The following is a 17,012-nucleotide window of genomic DNA, read 5'->3' as shown; positions in this document are numbered from 1 at the left end:
TTGGTGTTGGATATGAAAGCGTAGTAAATTACACAGTGAACGAGAATAACTTGCCTCCAACCAAATTCATTTGGAATTTGGAATAATTTTGTGAAAAATTGCAATTTCGGTCTTTATTATTACATTTTGGGAGTTTATGTGCAGTTGTAAAGCAAACAATAACACAAAAGTCATTTTTATTTCAATGTATTTAAAAAATAAATAGTGAATCATACGAGGGTGCCAATATATTTGACCCCAACTGTATCTGTCTGTACAATGATCAGTTGACCATAATGATTTAGCTTTTAACCTGTAGCCATCATGTGTACTGCTCTGGTAAAGAAGACAAAAGTTGTAAAGCAATACAATGTAGCCTAATATACATTTTGTTTTAATTAGTTAATTAATGCTAGTGTTTTCAGCATGTACATTCACAATACACCAGGGTCCAGTAACACATGATCAGCTCAGCTGTAGCACATGTTTAGCAACCTATTGACCTCCCAACACACAAAATGGTCCTTGATGCTCAGACAGAGTTTCAGATGGATCAGTCTGTGGGGTCCAGTTATTTGTATAAAGTTCTTGGGGTAGAGTTTGAATAACATGTAGGCCTACTACTAACTAAGTATACCATTGTACCCTGAAAATGACACACCTTCCTCTTTACTACATTGGAGTACAAATACTTCCCTGATGAAACCCTCTCAGAATAAATACTGTTCCTTTTGTCCAGCTGGGAAAGGGCAGTGTGGAGTGCAATAGAGAGTGCGTCATCTGTGGATCTGTTGGGGCGGTATGCGATTTGGAGTGGGTCCAGGGTGTCTAGGATGATGGTGTTGATGTGAGCCACGACAAGCCTTTCAAAGCATTTCATGGCTACAGCTGTGAGTGCTACGGGGCAATAGTCATTTAGGCAGGTTACCTTGGCGTTCTTGGCCACACAGACTATTGTGGTCTACTTGAAACATGTAGGTATTACAGACTGGGTCGGGGAGAGGTTGAAAATATCAGTGAAGACACACACTTGCTGGTCAGAGTGTGATCACACAGCTGATGCTCTTATGCATGATTCAGTATTGTTCGCCTCGAAGTGAGCATAGAAGGCATTTTGCTTGTCTGGTAGGCTTGCATCACTGGGCAGTTCGTGGCTGGGTTTTCCTTTGTAATGCATGATAGGTTGAAAGCCCTGCCACATCCGATAAGTGTCAGATTCGTAGGATTCGATCTTAGTCCTTTATTGATGTTTTGCCTGTTTGATATTTCAACAGAGGGCGTAGCGGAATGTCTTATAAGCGTCCGAATTAGAGGCCCGCTCCTTGAAAGCGGCAGCCTTTAGCTCAGTGCGGATGTTGTCTGTAATCCATCGCTCTTGGTTGTGATAATTACGTATGGTCACTGTGGGGATGACGTCGTCTAAAAACTTACACTCCTCATTGCCATCGGATGAATCCTGGAACATATTCCAGTTTGTGCTAGCAAAACAGTCCTGTAGCTTAGCATCCACTTCATTGGACCATTTCCGTATTGAGCTCTGCCCTGGTTCTTCCTGCTTTAGTTTTTGCTTGTAAGCAAGAATCCGGAAGATAAAGTTATGGTCAGATTTGCCAAATGGAGGGCGAGGGAGAGCTTTATGCGTTTCTGGGTGTGGGGTAAAGTTGATCTAGAGTTTTTTTTTCACCCCTAATTGTACACATGAGATACTGGTAGAAATGAGGTAAGACTGATTTCAGTTTTCCTGCATTGAATTAGTCATATGTACGCGAAATACATTGTCCAACGAAATGCTTACTTGCAGATTCCTTCTCGACAATGCAACAATAATAAGCTAAATATAAAATATAAACTAAGTAAATGTCTCAGTTGAATAGAATACATTTTTTTAGCATTGCGGGTATAAGAGGTTAGATCCAATCTGTAGTGTTGAAGATCTGCCTTATAGCTGGATCATTTTCTATTGAACCGACATATGCAGTGTTTTACCGTTTAGGGTGAATGCAGTGGGAACATTGCCTTTGAATTTAAATCGCACAATAGCGTGGATCTTTGGTGCTACGGATTGAATCTAGGCCTTTAGGTCTCTGATCTCATCCACCTGCAATGTGTAACACTCAACTGGATAATGCAAAGCAGCATTTTGCGCCAGAACACTCAACATAGGAGTGCCAATTGGAATAAGGGTTTGATTAGCTGCTATGACAATAATAGCAGAACAATGACTATGTTAGGAAGGTATCTCACATGTCACAGTACACCAACAAGCAGCTTAAAGATATTTTCCATGGCTATTATGGTTGTCCTAACACTTTAGCTACAGATAACAATTTGAGCTTAATTGCACATATTTATGCTTTAAGTACTCTACAGGTTCTAATTGTAACTTTTTTCACCTCTTGACCAACATTTGTTTTGTCATCCCAGAGACTGACAGAGACACTCTACACTCACCTGTCTCACACACACACACTAGACATACCTTCATTATTAAGGATAGCTTCGTTGAGGCTTGCTGCTAAAGGGATGCTCACTAGAGCAAACAGCAGTATCACAATCTGGATCTTCATCCCTTAAGCACAACAGTCCTTTCTCTACGAGAGCACAGAGAGCACACTAGGTTAATTCAAATTTCGAGTCTTCTGTGACAGGGATGGACCGACTTACGAACACTTAACCACCTATGTACATCTGAGGTGAGCCACAGTGAAAGCAAACTTACCTCGAGTTGGAAGATGCTGGTTGTCTAGCTGATGTCTTCTGGACCGGTAGTGGATATTATTTGCATCCTGGTTTTATTCTCTGACTGCAGATACCTTCCCCGCCCTTCCACACCTCTTGACAAAACAAGGCTGTTGACCTTAACCGGGGCCCCAGGACCAGTGGAAACAAAATAGCTCCATAACATCAAAGATCCACCACCATATTTCACCATAGGTATGACATACTTTTCTGCATATGCTTCTGTTTTTCAAAATCAACATTTTGCAATGGTCGTCTCAGTCTCTAGACTTGAACCCCATTGAAAGTGTGGTTTTAATTTAAGAGGGCATTCCATAACTGCAGGTGAAGGGGGAATTAAAGGTTTAACTAAGGTTTAAGAAATGTTGTTAAATCTGAAAACCAAATATTATTAACTGTTAAGGATGTGAAATGTAAAACATTTCTTAATGTTTAAACTGACTTAAAAAAATATATATATTTTTTTTACTCTGCCGCTATTTCAACGTCATTTCCTGTCCTCGAGATGGACTTTTAGGTTCCAAACTCAGTATAGCTAGTATGCCAATCTGTCACGATCGTTATAATGAATGTCGGACCAAGGTGCAGCGTACCTTGAGTTCCACATAATTTATTAAAGAAGTGAAACTTTAGCAAAGACTAAACAATAAACTAACAAACAACGAACCGTGACTAAAATACTACCTCAAAACATAAACAATATCCCATAACCCACAGGTGGAAAAAATGCTACTTAAGTGTGACCCCAATTAGAGACAACGATATACGGGGGACTCTAAATGGGAATCATACCAAAACCCCAACATGGAAAAAACAACCTAGAACCCCACATAGAAAATATAAACTAGACTAACCCTGCAGTCACGCCCTGACCTACTCCACCATAGAAAATAAAGGCTCTCTATGGTCAGGACGTGACACAATCTTATCTAGCTAGCTAATGTTATCTGTTGCTGTTTTTTTTTACTACACCCTGTTCAAATGTTTAGCCATCTGGCCCTCTGGCTGGTTTTGAAGCTGGATTTGTCATAACAATAGATAGTTTTCCCTATATCAATGCTTGTTAATGCCAAAGTTTTGGCATCTTCCATAAATTGCGGCCATGAATCTGACATAAAAATATAATAGAGTGAGCAATGAGCTGTCGCCCACTCGTAGCTATGATGTGGGCGTGCCCTAAGGGTCAATACTGGGGCCCCTCCTGTTCAGCCTGTACATTAATGATCTGCCTTCTGTCTGTACTGGGTCTGAAGTTCAAATGTATGCAGATGATACAGTGATATATGTGCATGCAAAGAGCAAACAACAAGCTGCACAAGAACTCACTACTGTAATGGTCCTGGTTACAAAGTGGCTCAGTGACTCATGTTTGCATCTCAATGTGAAAAAAACTGTTTGCATGTTCTTCACAAAGAGGGCAACAGATGCTACTGAGCCAGATGTCTATGTGTCAGGGGAGAAGCTCCAGGTGGTATCTGATTTTAAGTACCTTGGCATCATACTTGATTCCAACCTCTCTTTTAAAAAGCATGTGAAAAAGGTAATTCAAATAACCAAATTCAACCTAGCTAATTTCCGATTTATACGAAATTGTTTGACTACAGAGGTAGCAAAACTGTACTTCAAATCTATGATACTCCCCCACTTAACATACTGCTTGACTAGTTGGGCCCAAGCTTGCTGTACAACATTAAAACCTATTTAGTCTGTCTACAAACAGGCTCTCAAAGTGCTTGATAGGAAGCCCAATAGCCATCATCATTGTCACATCCTTAGAAAGCATGAGCTCTTGAGTTGGGAAAATCTTGTGCAATACACCGACGCATGTCTTGTATTCAAGATCCTTAATGGCCTGGCTCCCCCTCCACTCAATATTTTTGTTAAACAGAAAACACAGACATATGGCAGCAGATCCACAAGGTCTGCCATGAGAGGTGACTGTATAGTTCCCCTAAGGAAAAGCACCTTTAGTAAATCTGCATTCTCTGTGAGAGCTTCCCATGTCTGGAATACACTGCCATCAGACACACATAACTGCACCACATATCACACTTTCACAAAATGCTTGAAGACATGGCTAAAGGTCAATCAGATTTGTGAACATGGTCCCTAGCTGTGTGTTGCCGCTCTCCATGTTGTCTGTTGTCTGTAGCTTGTGAGGTGTGGAAACACTTTGTTGCTTTTATGAATTTTGTCTTGCTGCTTTTTGTTTTATGTTGCTCTTTCTGTATGCTATGTCTTGCTTGTCCTATGTTGCTCTGTCTGTATGCTATGTCTTGCTTGTCCTATGTTGCTCTGTCTGTATGCTATGTCTTGCTTGTCCTATGTTGCTATGTCTTGCTTGTTCTATGTTGCTATTGTCTATATTGTAATTGTTTTTAATAACCTGCCCAGGGACTGCGGTTGAAAATTAGCCAGCTGGCTAAAACCGGCACTTTTACTGAAACGTTGATTAATGTGCACTGTCCCTGTAAAAATAAAAAATAAACTCAAACTCAAACTAATAAAATGAAGCTCCAGTAATATGGATAACTATTGCGTTTTTCTACATTGTAATGGACACGGTGCAAACTTTGGTAGGCTGCTGGCAGGCTTCGGATGTGGAACAGCAAAGCAAAGTCAGCCCATGCTCATGGTTCTCACAGTGGAAGTGAAATGATTGGCTACAATGACTTTTCTCATGAACATGCACGTTGGAAATGACATGTAACTATTAGTTCCTTGAACTGTATTTTGCGGGTGCCTTTTCATTATCTGGATAGACACTCTGTGGTGATTTTAGCATGCAAATCTTGGTGGGGCAAACTCCCCCGTTTTTTTTTTTAATGCATGCCACAACACAACACTAAACAATACATTAGTTGCACTATAACAGTGACAAATGGTGCCCACAAACTGTTCGGGCCTGGATAGCTCTGCTGTTGGGATAAGCTTTTTCTTTCCAGCACCATGGAGTGAATCCTTACCACTGCTGTACCTGGCTGTCAACAGTGCCTTGTCTGGCAGCGAAACAGTTCATTCAGCCTCATGTACTGCCTTTAAAAAAAACATAGCTGATATGGCTGACTTGCTTAAACAAATGTGTTTTATACTGACAATTGAGATGTACAAACTATGGCATAAGGGAACGACGAGCGGATAAGACAGGCTATAGGCTGGCATTCTCTGGATTGATGGTGCTTTCAAGACAACTGGGAATTCTGAAGTAAAAGAAGGTTGAATCAAGATGTCAAAAATGACACCATGGGGGGCCTCCAGAGTGGTGCTTGAGGCGTCACTAGAGACCTGGGTTTGATCCCAGGCTGTGTCACAGTTTGCCGTGATTGGGAGAACCATGAGGCGGCGCACAATTGGCCAAGAAACGTCTGGGTTAGAGGAGGGTTTGGCCGGCCAGGATGTCCTTGTCCCATTGCACTCTAGCGACTCCTTGTGGCGGGCCAGGCGCCTGCAAGCTGACTCCAATCGCCAGTTGTACAGTGTTTCCTCCAATACATTGGTGCGGCTGGCTTCAGGGTTAAGCGAGCAGTGTGTCAAGAAGCAGTGCGGCTTGGCAGGGTTGTACTTTGGAGGAAGCATGGCTCCCGACCTTTGCCTCTCCCGAGTCCGTATGGGAGTTTCAGTGATAAGACAAGACTGTAACTACCAATTAGATATCATGAAAAGGGGGGTAAAAAATAACAACGAAAAATATTTATATATTTTTTAATTAAAACAAAACACCATGTTTGTATGCAGCTTTATTAACTCAATGATTTATTTTTTTATTGTTTGCAAACTAATGTGACGCATACTAATGCAAAATTAACATGCAAAACAGGCAACAATTGTTTACTTTTTTAATGCATTTCTTTAGCTGAACAAGTGGGGCTCAAAACAGGTGGGGCTCTGCCCTGAATGACTGTTCGCCAATGTAGACACTTGTGGTTTCTAGCTAACATCATACCAATCAAAGCAGTAGAGTAAACCATTCATCTTGGGGGAGCGGGTTTGCCAAACGCGATCATATCACGCATTTACACGATTCATAAAATGGTCATATAAAAAATAATAATTACAGACTAGTTCAACAATAAATTAACATTTACAAATTATCCAATGGATTATGATAATTGTGTGGTAAAATAAGTAGTGATGCAGAAACATAAGTTTGTACCCCCCTATTTTTATTTGTTTCATGGCTCAGGTGGCCATGTGGACACAAGGCTGTTTGGTTCATCTTAGTCACGAAAACTGATAATTTTGCAGCTGTTTCTGATGAATAAATAATGCCATGCTGGGTGGCGGTAACATTAAAATTAAATTCAGCCCTGAAATGAAGCGTAGGCTTTAAACAATGTGTATGTCATATCATAGGAAAAGACACTGCATTCACATGGATTTACACGAAGTGGGCAGTTCAGATTTGCCGCTTCAAGCCCAACTATATCATACTTTGACTAAAACGATGAAGTATTGACTTAAATCGTTGTGCAACATCATGGATAAGCTCTGGCTTTCTACTGGTGTGGGCATTTCAAAATGTAACCTCCATAACCAGGCAATGTATTTTTCATCATATCTGTAGAACCAATCATGATAACACAGCAAATGTGATGTCTACACCTATGTTTTGATGGTCAGTGATTACAACAGTGCCACGTCCAAAAACTTGGTACATTTAACATTTTCAGGGCCCCTGACTGTACAAGTTATATGTTTTTATGAAATAATTTGCACATATCGCATGAACTAATACAGGAAATTGTTATAAACCCATATAAACTGTATTTTTTGTTATATCACAATTTTTTTGGTTGACATTTATATTACACAATTTATGATATATCACATGCCATACTTTTATTTTCGTGCATACATTTAATTCGACTGGTTTGGATTTCTTCCTCACAAATATGGCTGACATTTTCACCACATTTGGAACTTTGAGGTGTTTATGACGTAGACCGTCTAGTAATTTAATAGGGTCTCTGTAATTCCTTCTACTGCAGTCATTGCAATCAGACAGCGCTCACCTTACTGCTCTGTGTCTCTCAATAATGGAATGATTGCTCATTCCATTGATGTATGACAGCGTGTTCATTGACGTCCAATAATCTGTCGTTAACGCCCGTGTATGTGGTGTTTGTGCTTTGTACTTGCAGAGCAATCAAGCTTTCTCATGGTGCCTGAGACCCAAACCGTTTGTGTCACTTTGTCATTATGGGGTATTGTGTGTAGATTAAGGGGAAAAATAATATTTAATCCATTTTAGAATAAGGTAACGTAACAAAATGTGGAAAAAGTTAAGGAGTCTGAATACTTTCCGAAGGCACTGTATTTGGACCATGACTGCATGATTTGGACAATGAAGCTAACATTTAAAATGTCTCTATACTTCAGCATTTAGGATTTGAGATCAAAAGTTTAGTATTTTAGTGAAGCTGGTGGTGGCACAGACATGTATTTATGTACACGATCTAAAATAACTAAGCTATTGGTGGTAAGGCAATATTGTACGTCATCAAAACGCGTCTTGCTTGCTGTGGATCGCGCCCTTCCAAGCGACAGCGTGTGCGTTTGTAGCTGCGAACAGCTGACACAAGATTAGTCAAGTTTCAGTGTTTCTATCAAGATATCATTTCTTAGGTGAGTCTTAATTTGTGACTGCAATCTGCAAAAGTGTGTCATTCGCAAATGAAAGCCTCCCCCTTAAGTCGTGTTAGCTATCTTTACAAGGATGTTGCTAACGTTAGCTAGCTTGCTAGTTGACAGACACGTTTCTTCCAAGTTTCTTCCTCCGCGTCTGTTGACAATTCACCTAGCTAACGTTACATGAAAGAAACGTAGCAAGCAAATTTAGTGCTCTAGTCTCTACCAAGATACGGAGGGCAAATTCTCCAACGATTTTTTTTTTATAACCGACGTACGGTAGCTAGCTAGCAAGGTCCCTCTAGTTTAGGTATCTAGCTAATTTTAGCTACTGTAGCTAGCTATGTATTTGACAGCTTTGCAGAATAGCAAAAATATATTTTAGGTATGTATTGTAGCTAGTTAACGTTAGCTCTATTTTTAGTATAATAAGAGCCCAACGGTATGAAGCTTTCCAGCTGCAGAATGTACCTCGAGAGTTGAGGCTAGTGGGGGTGGTCAGATATGCCAAATCATTGTTTTGATTTTATAGCTAGGACGAGGGCTAACGTTAGCTAGCATCACTGCAAGATGGATATGACTATGTTTCATCTGTCTAACTATGACGGGACTCTTGCTCGTGATGATACTCCCAGCAATGCGATTTGAATCAGAAATTCTGACATTTCTGATACGTCTTTTAGTTTACACAGGCCTACACCACCAACAAAACAAACTCCAATTGTTCTTGATTTTCTAATATGTTGTTTCGAGAGCACATCTGTGTAACCACACCTATGAAACATACAAATATCACCCACTGATCAAATAAAATCAAACGTATTTATAAAGCCCTTTTTACATCAGCAGATGTCACAAAGTGTGAATACAGACACTCAGCCTAAAACCTCAGAGAGCACATGGCCAGATTGTTCTTCAAGATGTTCATCGATGACCAGCAAGGTCAAATAACAATCACAGTGGTTGTAGAGGGTGCAACAAGTCAGGAGTAAATGTCAATTGGCTTTTCATAGCCGAGCATTCAGTGAAAAGACGAAAAAAGCAGGTCCGGGACAAGGTAGCGCGTCCGGTGAACAGGTCATGGGTTCCATAGCTGCAGGCAGAACAGTTGAAACTGGAACAGCAGCACGACCAGGTGGACAGCAATGAGTCATTAGGCCAGGTAGTCCTGAGGCATGATTCTCGGGCTCAGGTCCTTTGGAAGGGAGATAGAGAATTACTTAAATTCACACAGGACACCAGATATAAGACTGATCCTAGCTTCCCGGCAGCTGAGACAGGGTCAGGGGACACTGTTGCCCCGTCCAATGATATCCAACCAGGCAGGATATAACTCCACCCACTTTGCCAAGGGATAGCACCCACACCACTACAGGGATATCAACAGACCACCTACTTACTACCCTGAGACAAGGCTGAGTGTAGCCCACAAAGAACTCCTCCACCGCACGAGCCTGAGTGGGCGCAAAACTGGACAGGAAGATCACGTCAGTGACTCAACCCACTCAAGTGACGCACCCCTCCTAGGGACTGCATGGAAGAGCACAAGTAAGCCAGTAACTCAGGGTCAGAGGCAGAGAATCCCAGTGGAGAGAGGGTGAAAGAATGTACCAGAAGTATATAAAATTAAAAATAAACGTACATACGGAGCCTTACATATAAAGCAAGCCTTACATACGGATGGGGAACCCATAAGATATCGCTCTTATGCAAAATGTAATAACATTTTATACCTGTACAATTTGGGCACCTACTCATTCAAGGGTTTTACTTTATTTGTACTTTTTTCTACATTGTAGAATACTAGTGAAGACATAAAAAATATTAAATACCAAATATGGAATCATGTAGGTACCAAAAAAGTGTTAAACAAATCAAAATATATTTCTAACTCTTTCAAATGACTGCTCGACTTGGCATTGACTATGTCCCCATTACCAGTAAAACATAAAACCTATTTCTTTCACTTACTTGCTGTGCTGGTTCGTTGTTAATTTGTTCAGTCATTTCATTCTCAACCAGGATTTCTATGGAACGCCATTTGGGTCTTTGGGTGTCAAAAAAGATAGTCAAATAACACTATTTTACGTGTCAATTAAGCTTATTGACCAATCAGGACCTGTATATAACTGCATGTCACAATCATTTAACGTGTTCATACATTTTTTATGTTATTACACGCTGATTACACTATCACTTGTATTTCATATGTCAGAATGATTCATCGATACATATGCTATGATGCTGGTAAAGTTGTCTCGCGTACCTATAGTGCTGGTCATTAAAAAAGCTAGCTCATGGATGCAAGCAATGTTCTTCCCCAAAAACATAGCATAACGACATCTGTTAGCTAGATATCTATATAGCTAGGTGTAATCTAAAATAACCCTCATTTATAAGACATTTCTTATTTGATTAATGGTCGGACCCATCTGCGAAGCTAGCCACAATAAGGATTAGCCACAATAGTGGACTTTGCGGTTAGCCTTCAAAGTAAAAGTAAGTAATTGACAGTGATGTTAATGAATACAAATAGTAGAATTATGCCATAATTGAATAGATCATACTAAACAAAGTTGGAATGTTATATACAATAAAATAAATACAATAGTTTGTTAATTTCACAATCTGTTGTAATCACACTGGATGTATTAAACTTTATAATTGCATTGGGGGCATACTTGTTTCACTGTACAGCCTTGTTTCACTGATACCCCATTTCATAGCTTCACATTCCAACCTTGTTTAACATTATCTAGTCTAAATATGGCATGATTCCTCCAATTGTAACCATCACTTTCAGAGGTACCTTTATTTTGAAGGCAAACCACAAATTCCACTATTGTGCCTAATCCATATTGTGGTTAGCTTCACACCACATAACCTGGTCCGGTTGAGCCTCACTAGCCGGATGAAGCAAGCTGGCTGCTAATAACGCTAGCTTTGGGTAACAGGGTTAAGTAGCTGGCTGCTATTTATTTTCATGAACTGAAGTTCAATTTCAATAGGCAAGCAACAAGTATAGCTAATACTTACTCACTAGGATTCCCAAATCATTGCTAAAAATAGTGAAAATTACTGCAGTTTCTACTGGTCATTGTTTTCATGCTGGTTGTATTGGTGCTAGCAAGCTGAAGCTAGCTAGCTACCCCAGAAGGTGCGGCCCAACAAATAATGCTTTATTACCAACTCAGCATTGTAAACTCGTCGTTCGTGGCCGGTGTTTTCTTGTTTGCAGACTAATTTTGTACAGCTTTGACAGTGCTACTGATAGTAGTGGTGGCGCTTGGCCTGCACATGCAAATTCAGAACACACAACATTTTATAATAGAACAGTGTTATTTGACGTGTCAAATTAATTACTTATTTAACGCGTCAAATTGTGTTATTTGACATGTTTTTTTTTACAATCAAAGACCCAAACGGCATTCCATAGTATGTCGTGAAGCTAATAGCAGTGATATTATTACTGTGTAACTCAACAAAACTGCTGACACAGGCTGTGAACAAGCGATTCGGGGTCATTTTCTGAGCCTCTTTACTGTGTCGCCACCATGCTCGATGCTAAGTACAAGGACCGCTATTTCGATGCAGACAAACGGGGTTTATGTGAAATGTTACATACACAGCTGGACAAGATGGAAACGGACACGGTGACAGTGCGCACTAAGGAAGAGAGGTCATGGACAGAGCTGAAACGTCACTGCTTGACATGTACAGTCTACCACTTTGATGATGCAAAATATTTTTTTTATTGTAAAACAAGCAATAAATAAGACACACTAACTTAACTTGAGCGCACATATCTATTCAGCCCCCCCGCCCCCCCCCATGTCAATACTTTGTAGAGCCACCTTTTGCAGCAATTACAGCTGCAAGTCTCTTTGGGTATGTCTCTACAAGCTTGGCACATCTAGCCACTGGGAGTTTTGCCCATTCTTCAAGGCAAAACTACTCCAGTTCCTTCAAGTTGGATGGGTTCCGCTGGTGTACAGCAATCTAAGTCATACCACAGATTGTCAATTGGATTGAGATCTGGCTTTGACTAGGCCATTCTAATACATTTAAATGTTTTCCCTTTAAACCACTCAAGTGTTGCTTTGGCAGTGTGCTTAGGTTCGTTGTCCTGCTGGAAGGTGATCCTCCGTCCCAGTCTCAAATCTCTGGAAGACTGAAACGGGTTTCCCTAAAAAATGCCCCTGTATTTAGCGCCATAAATTATATTTTCAATTCTGAACAGTTTCCCAGTCACTGCCAATGAATAACTTCCCCACAGCATGATGCTACCACCACCATGCTTCACTCTTGGAAAGGTGTTCTCGGGGTGATGAGAGGTGTTGGGTTTGCGCCAGTGATAGCATTTTCCTTGATGGCCAAAAAGCTCAAGCTCAAAGCTCTAGTCTCATCTGACTAGAGTACATTCTTCCATATGTTTGGGGAGTCTCCCACAGTGCCTTTTGGCGAACACCAAACATGTTTGCTTATTTTTGTACTTTTCTACGGCTTAAAGTGGTCCTCTGGACAGATATTCCAATCTCTACTGTGGAGCTTTCCATCTTAGGTTTCTTTGTTGCCTCTCTGATTAATGCCCACCTTGCCTGATCTGTTCATTTTGGTGTGCAATTTCTTTCATCACATTCCCAGTGGGTCAGAAGTTTACATTCAATTAGTATTTGGTAGCATTTCCTTTAAATTGTTTAACTTGGGTCAAACGTTTCGTGTAGCCTTCCACAAGCTTCCCACAATCAGTTGGGTGAATTTTGGCCCATTCCTCCTGACAGAGCTGGTGTAACGGAGTCAGGTTTGTAGGCCTCCTTGCTCGAACACGCTTTTTCAGTTCTGCCTACACATTTTCTACAGGATTGCGGTCAGGGCTTTGTGATGGCCACTCCAATACCTTGACTTTGTTGTCCTCAAGTCATTTTGCCACAACTTTGGAAGTATGCTTGGGGTCATTGTCTATTTGGAAGACCCATTTGCGACCATGCTTTAACCTCTTGAGGATATGGAGACGCTAGCGTCTCAACTGGCCAATTGCCTGGGGAAATGCAGAGCGCCAGATTCAAATAAAATTCTATAAAATTCTAACTTTCATTAAATCACACATGTAAGATACTTAATTAAAGCTACACTCGTTGTGAATCCAGCCAACATGTCAGATTTAAAAAATGCTTTTCGGCGAAAGCATAAGAAGCTATTATCTGATAGCATGCACCCATCTGAACCAGTAGTACACAAAAGAGCTAGCGTAGCAGGCGCTACACAAAACGCTGAAATAAAATATAAAACATGCATTACCTTTGACGAGCTTCTTTTGTTGGCACTCCAATATGTCCCATAAACATCACAATTGGTCCTTTTTTCGATTAATTCCGTCCATGTATACCCAAAATGTCCATTTATAAAGCACGTTTGATCCGGAAAAAAACAGCTTGTCAAAACACAACGTCACTACAAAACATTTCAAAAGTTGCCTATAAACTTTGCCAAAATATTTCAAACTACTTTTGTAATACAACTTTAGGTATTTTTAAATGTTAATAATCGATCAAATTGTAGACGGCAATCTGTATTCAATACAGCAAGTAAACAAACCATGCACCTTTTTTCGTCTTGCGTAACTCTCAACAGTGTAACGTTGTTCCAAGATGTGCTTCTTCTTCGTTGCACAAATGATTAACTTCAACCAAATTCCAAAGACTGGTGACATCCAGTGGAAGTGGTAGGAACTGTAAAATGGTCGCTATCAAAAAATCTGAACAGTTATTCCTCTGGATTTTGCCTGCTACATAAGTTCTGTTATAGTCACAGACATGATTGAAACAGTTGTAGAAACTTCAGAGTGTTTTCTATCCACACCTACTAATCATATGCATATAATATATTCCTGGCATGAGTAGCAGGAAGTTGAAATTTGAGCACGCTATTTATCTAAAAGTGAAAATGCTGCCCCCTATCCCTAACAGGTTTTAACTTCCTGACGTCTTGATGTTGCTTCAATATATCCACATAATTTTACTGCCTTATGAAGCCATCTATTTTGTGAAGTGCACCAGTCCCTCCTGCAGCAAAGCACCCCCACAACACGATGCTGCCACCCCCGTGCTTCACGGTTGGGATGGTGTTCTTCGGCTTGCAAGCCAAACAGTTCTATTTTTGTTTCATCAGACCAGAGGACATTTCTCCAAAAGTAACATCTTTGTCCCCATGTGCAGTTGCAAACCGTAGTCTGGCTTTTTTTATGGCGGTTTTGGAGCAGTGGCTTCTTCCTTGCTGAGCGGCCTTTCAGGTTATGTTGATATAGGACTCGTTTTACTGTGGATATCGATACTTTTGTACCTGTTTCCTCCAGCATCTTCACAAGATCCTTTGCTGTTGTTCTGGGATTGATTTGCACTTTTCGCATCAAAGTACGTTCATCTCTAGGAGACAGAACGCGTCTCCTTCCTGAGCGGTATGACGGCTGTGTGGTCCCATAGTGTTTATACATGCCTACTATTGTTTGTACAGATGAACGTGGTATCTTCAGTCATTTGGAAATTTCCCCCAAGGATGAATCAGACTTGTAGAGGTCTACAATAATTTTTTCTGAGGTCTTGGCTGATTTCTTTTGATTTTCCCATGACGTCAAGCAAAGAGGCACTGAGTTTGAAGGTAGGCCTTGAAATACTTCCCCAGGTACACCTACAATTGACTTCAGGTCAATTAGCCTATCAGAAGCTTCTAAAGCCATGACATCATTTTCTGGAATTTTCCAAGTTGTTTAAAGGCACAGTCAACTTAGTGTATGTAAACTTCTGACCCACTGGACTTGTGATACAGTGAATTAAAAGAGAAATAACCTGTCTGTAAACAATTGTTGAAAAAATGACTTGTGTCATGCACAAAGTAGATGTCCTAACCGACTTGCCAAAACTATAGTTTGTTAACAAGAAATTTGTGGAGTGGTTGAAAAACAAGTTTTAATGACTCCAACCTAAGTGTATGTAAACTTCCTACTTCAACTTTACATATACACGCACGCACCACTTTTCAGTTTATTTCTTTTGCATTTTTTTAAATGACTTTTCCCCATTTCATGTCACCAATTTTGAGAAATTTGTTTTTGTCCAAATAAAAATCAGTTTAAGGTACAGGTTGTAATACAACAACATAGGGAAAAAGCCAAGGGGGATGAATGCTTTTGCAAGGCAATTTATGATGAAATCCTGGTTGAGTGAAATGACAAATGAACAACGAAACAGCACAGCAAGTAAGTGAAAGAAATAGGTTTTGATGATGATTTACTGGTAATGGGGACATATGTAAATGCCACCGAAATAACTTGTTAGTCAGTGTGGTGTGTGTGTAACCTTTATTTAACTAGGTAAATCAGTTAAGAACAAATTCATATTTACAATGACGTCCAAACCCGGATGAAACTGGGCCAATTGTGCGCCGCCCTATGGGACTCCCAATCATGGCCGGATGTGATACAGCCTGGATTCGAACCAGGGACTGTATTACACCTCTTGCGCTGAGATACAGTGCTTTAGACCACTGCGTCCGTGTGTGTGTGTTATAACTATTTAACTGTCTTTGAATGCTTAAAAGGCCTTTAAATTTTAATATCGGTATTGTTTGTTTTGGCAAGGAATATATCGGATATTGGTATCGGCCAAAAATGTAATTTCAGTGCATCACTAATTTAAATGGTGAAATCTGACTTCTGAATTAAATCTGAATTAACCAAGGGCTGGTTCAGGAGGACCATGAATAACGAGCAATAGGTGCGAGTGGATGTGTTTCATCCGGCCACAGGTTTTGATTAGAGGTCGACCGCTTATGATTTTTCAACGCCGATACCGATGACTGGACCAAAAAAAGCCGATACCGATTAATCGGACGATTTTATAAAAATAAAAATAAAAGATTGAAAAAATGTATTTATTTATTTGTAATAATGACAATTACAACAATACTGAATGAGCACTTATTTTAACTTAATATAATACATCAATAAAATCAATTTAGTCTCAAATAAATAATGAAACATGTTCAATTTGGTTAAAATAATGCAAAAACAAATTGTTGGAGAAGAAAGCAAAAGTGCAATATGTGCAATGTAAAAAAGCTAACGTTTATGTTCCTTGCTCAGAACAGGACAACATATGATAGCTGGTCGCTCCTTTTAACATGTCTTCAATATTCCCAGGTAAGAAGTTTTAGGTTTTAGTTATTATAGGACCTTTTCTCTCTATACCTTTTTGTATTTCATAGACCTTTGACTATTGGATGTTCTTATAGGCACTATAGTATTGTCAGCCTAATCTCGGGAGTTGATAGGCTTTAAGTCATAAACAGCGCTGAGCTTCAAGCTTTGCGAAAAGCTGCTGGCAAACGGGGGAAAGTGCGGTTTTAATGAATGCTTACGAGCCTGCTGCTGCCTACCACCGCTCAGTCAGACTGCTCTATCAAATCATTGACTTAATTATAATATTATAAACACACAGAAATATTAGCCTTAGGTCATTAATATGGCCAAATCCGGAAACTATAATTTCGAAAACATAACGTTTATTCTTTCTGTGAAAAACGGAACTGTTCCATATTTTATCGAACGGGTGGCAACCCTAAGTCTAAATATTGCAGTTACATTGCACAACCTTCAATGTTATGTCATAATT

At 40.0% G+C, this 17,012-nt stretch overlaps 1 protein-coding gene across 1 annotated transcript in view; it reads left to right on the top strand.

Annotated features, from left to right (window-relative positions):
- The first annotated feature begins 8,214 nt into the window (after positions 1-8,214).
- The window catches only part of ipo11 (importin 11), a 232,990-nt gene continuing 224,192 nt past the window's right edge, over positions 8,215-17,012 (top strand). Inside the window, exon 1 of the mRNA XM_031806455.1 lies at positions 8,215-8,343. The gene's annotated coding sequence lies outside the window, so the exon portion shown is untranslated. The remainder of the gene's footprint in view (positions 8,344-17,012) is intronic.

This window comes from Oncorhynchus kisutch, linkage group LG3, assembly GCF_002021735.2.
Source record: "Oncorhynchus kisutch isolate 150728-3 linkage group LG3, Okis_V2, whole genome shotgun sequence".
NCBI lineage: Eukaryota > Metazoa > Chordata > Actinopteri > Salmoniformes > Salmonidae > Oncorhynchus > Oncorhynchus kisutch.
This window is presented reverse-complemented; position numbering and strand designations above follow the sequence as displayed.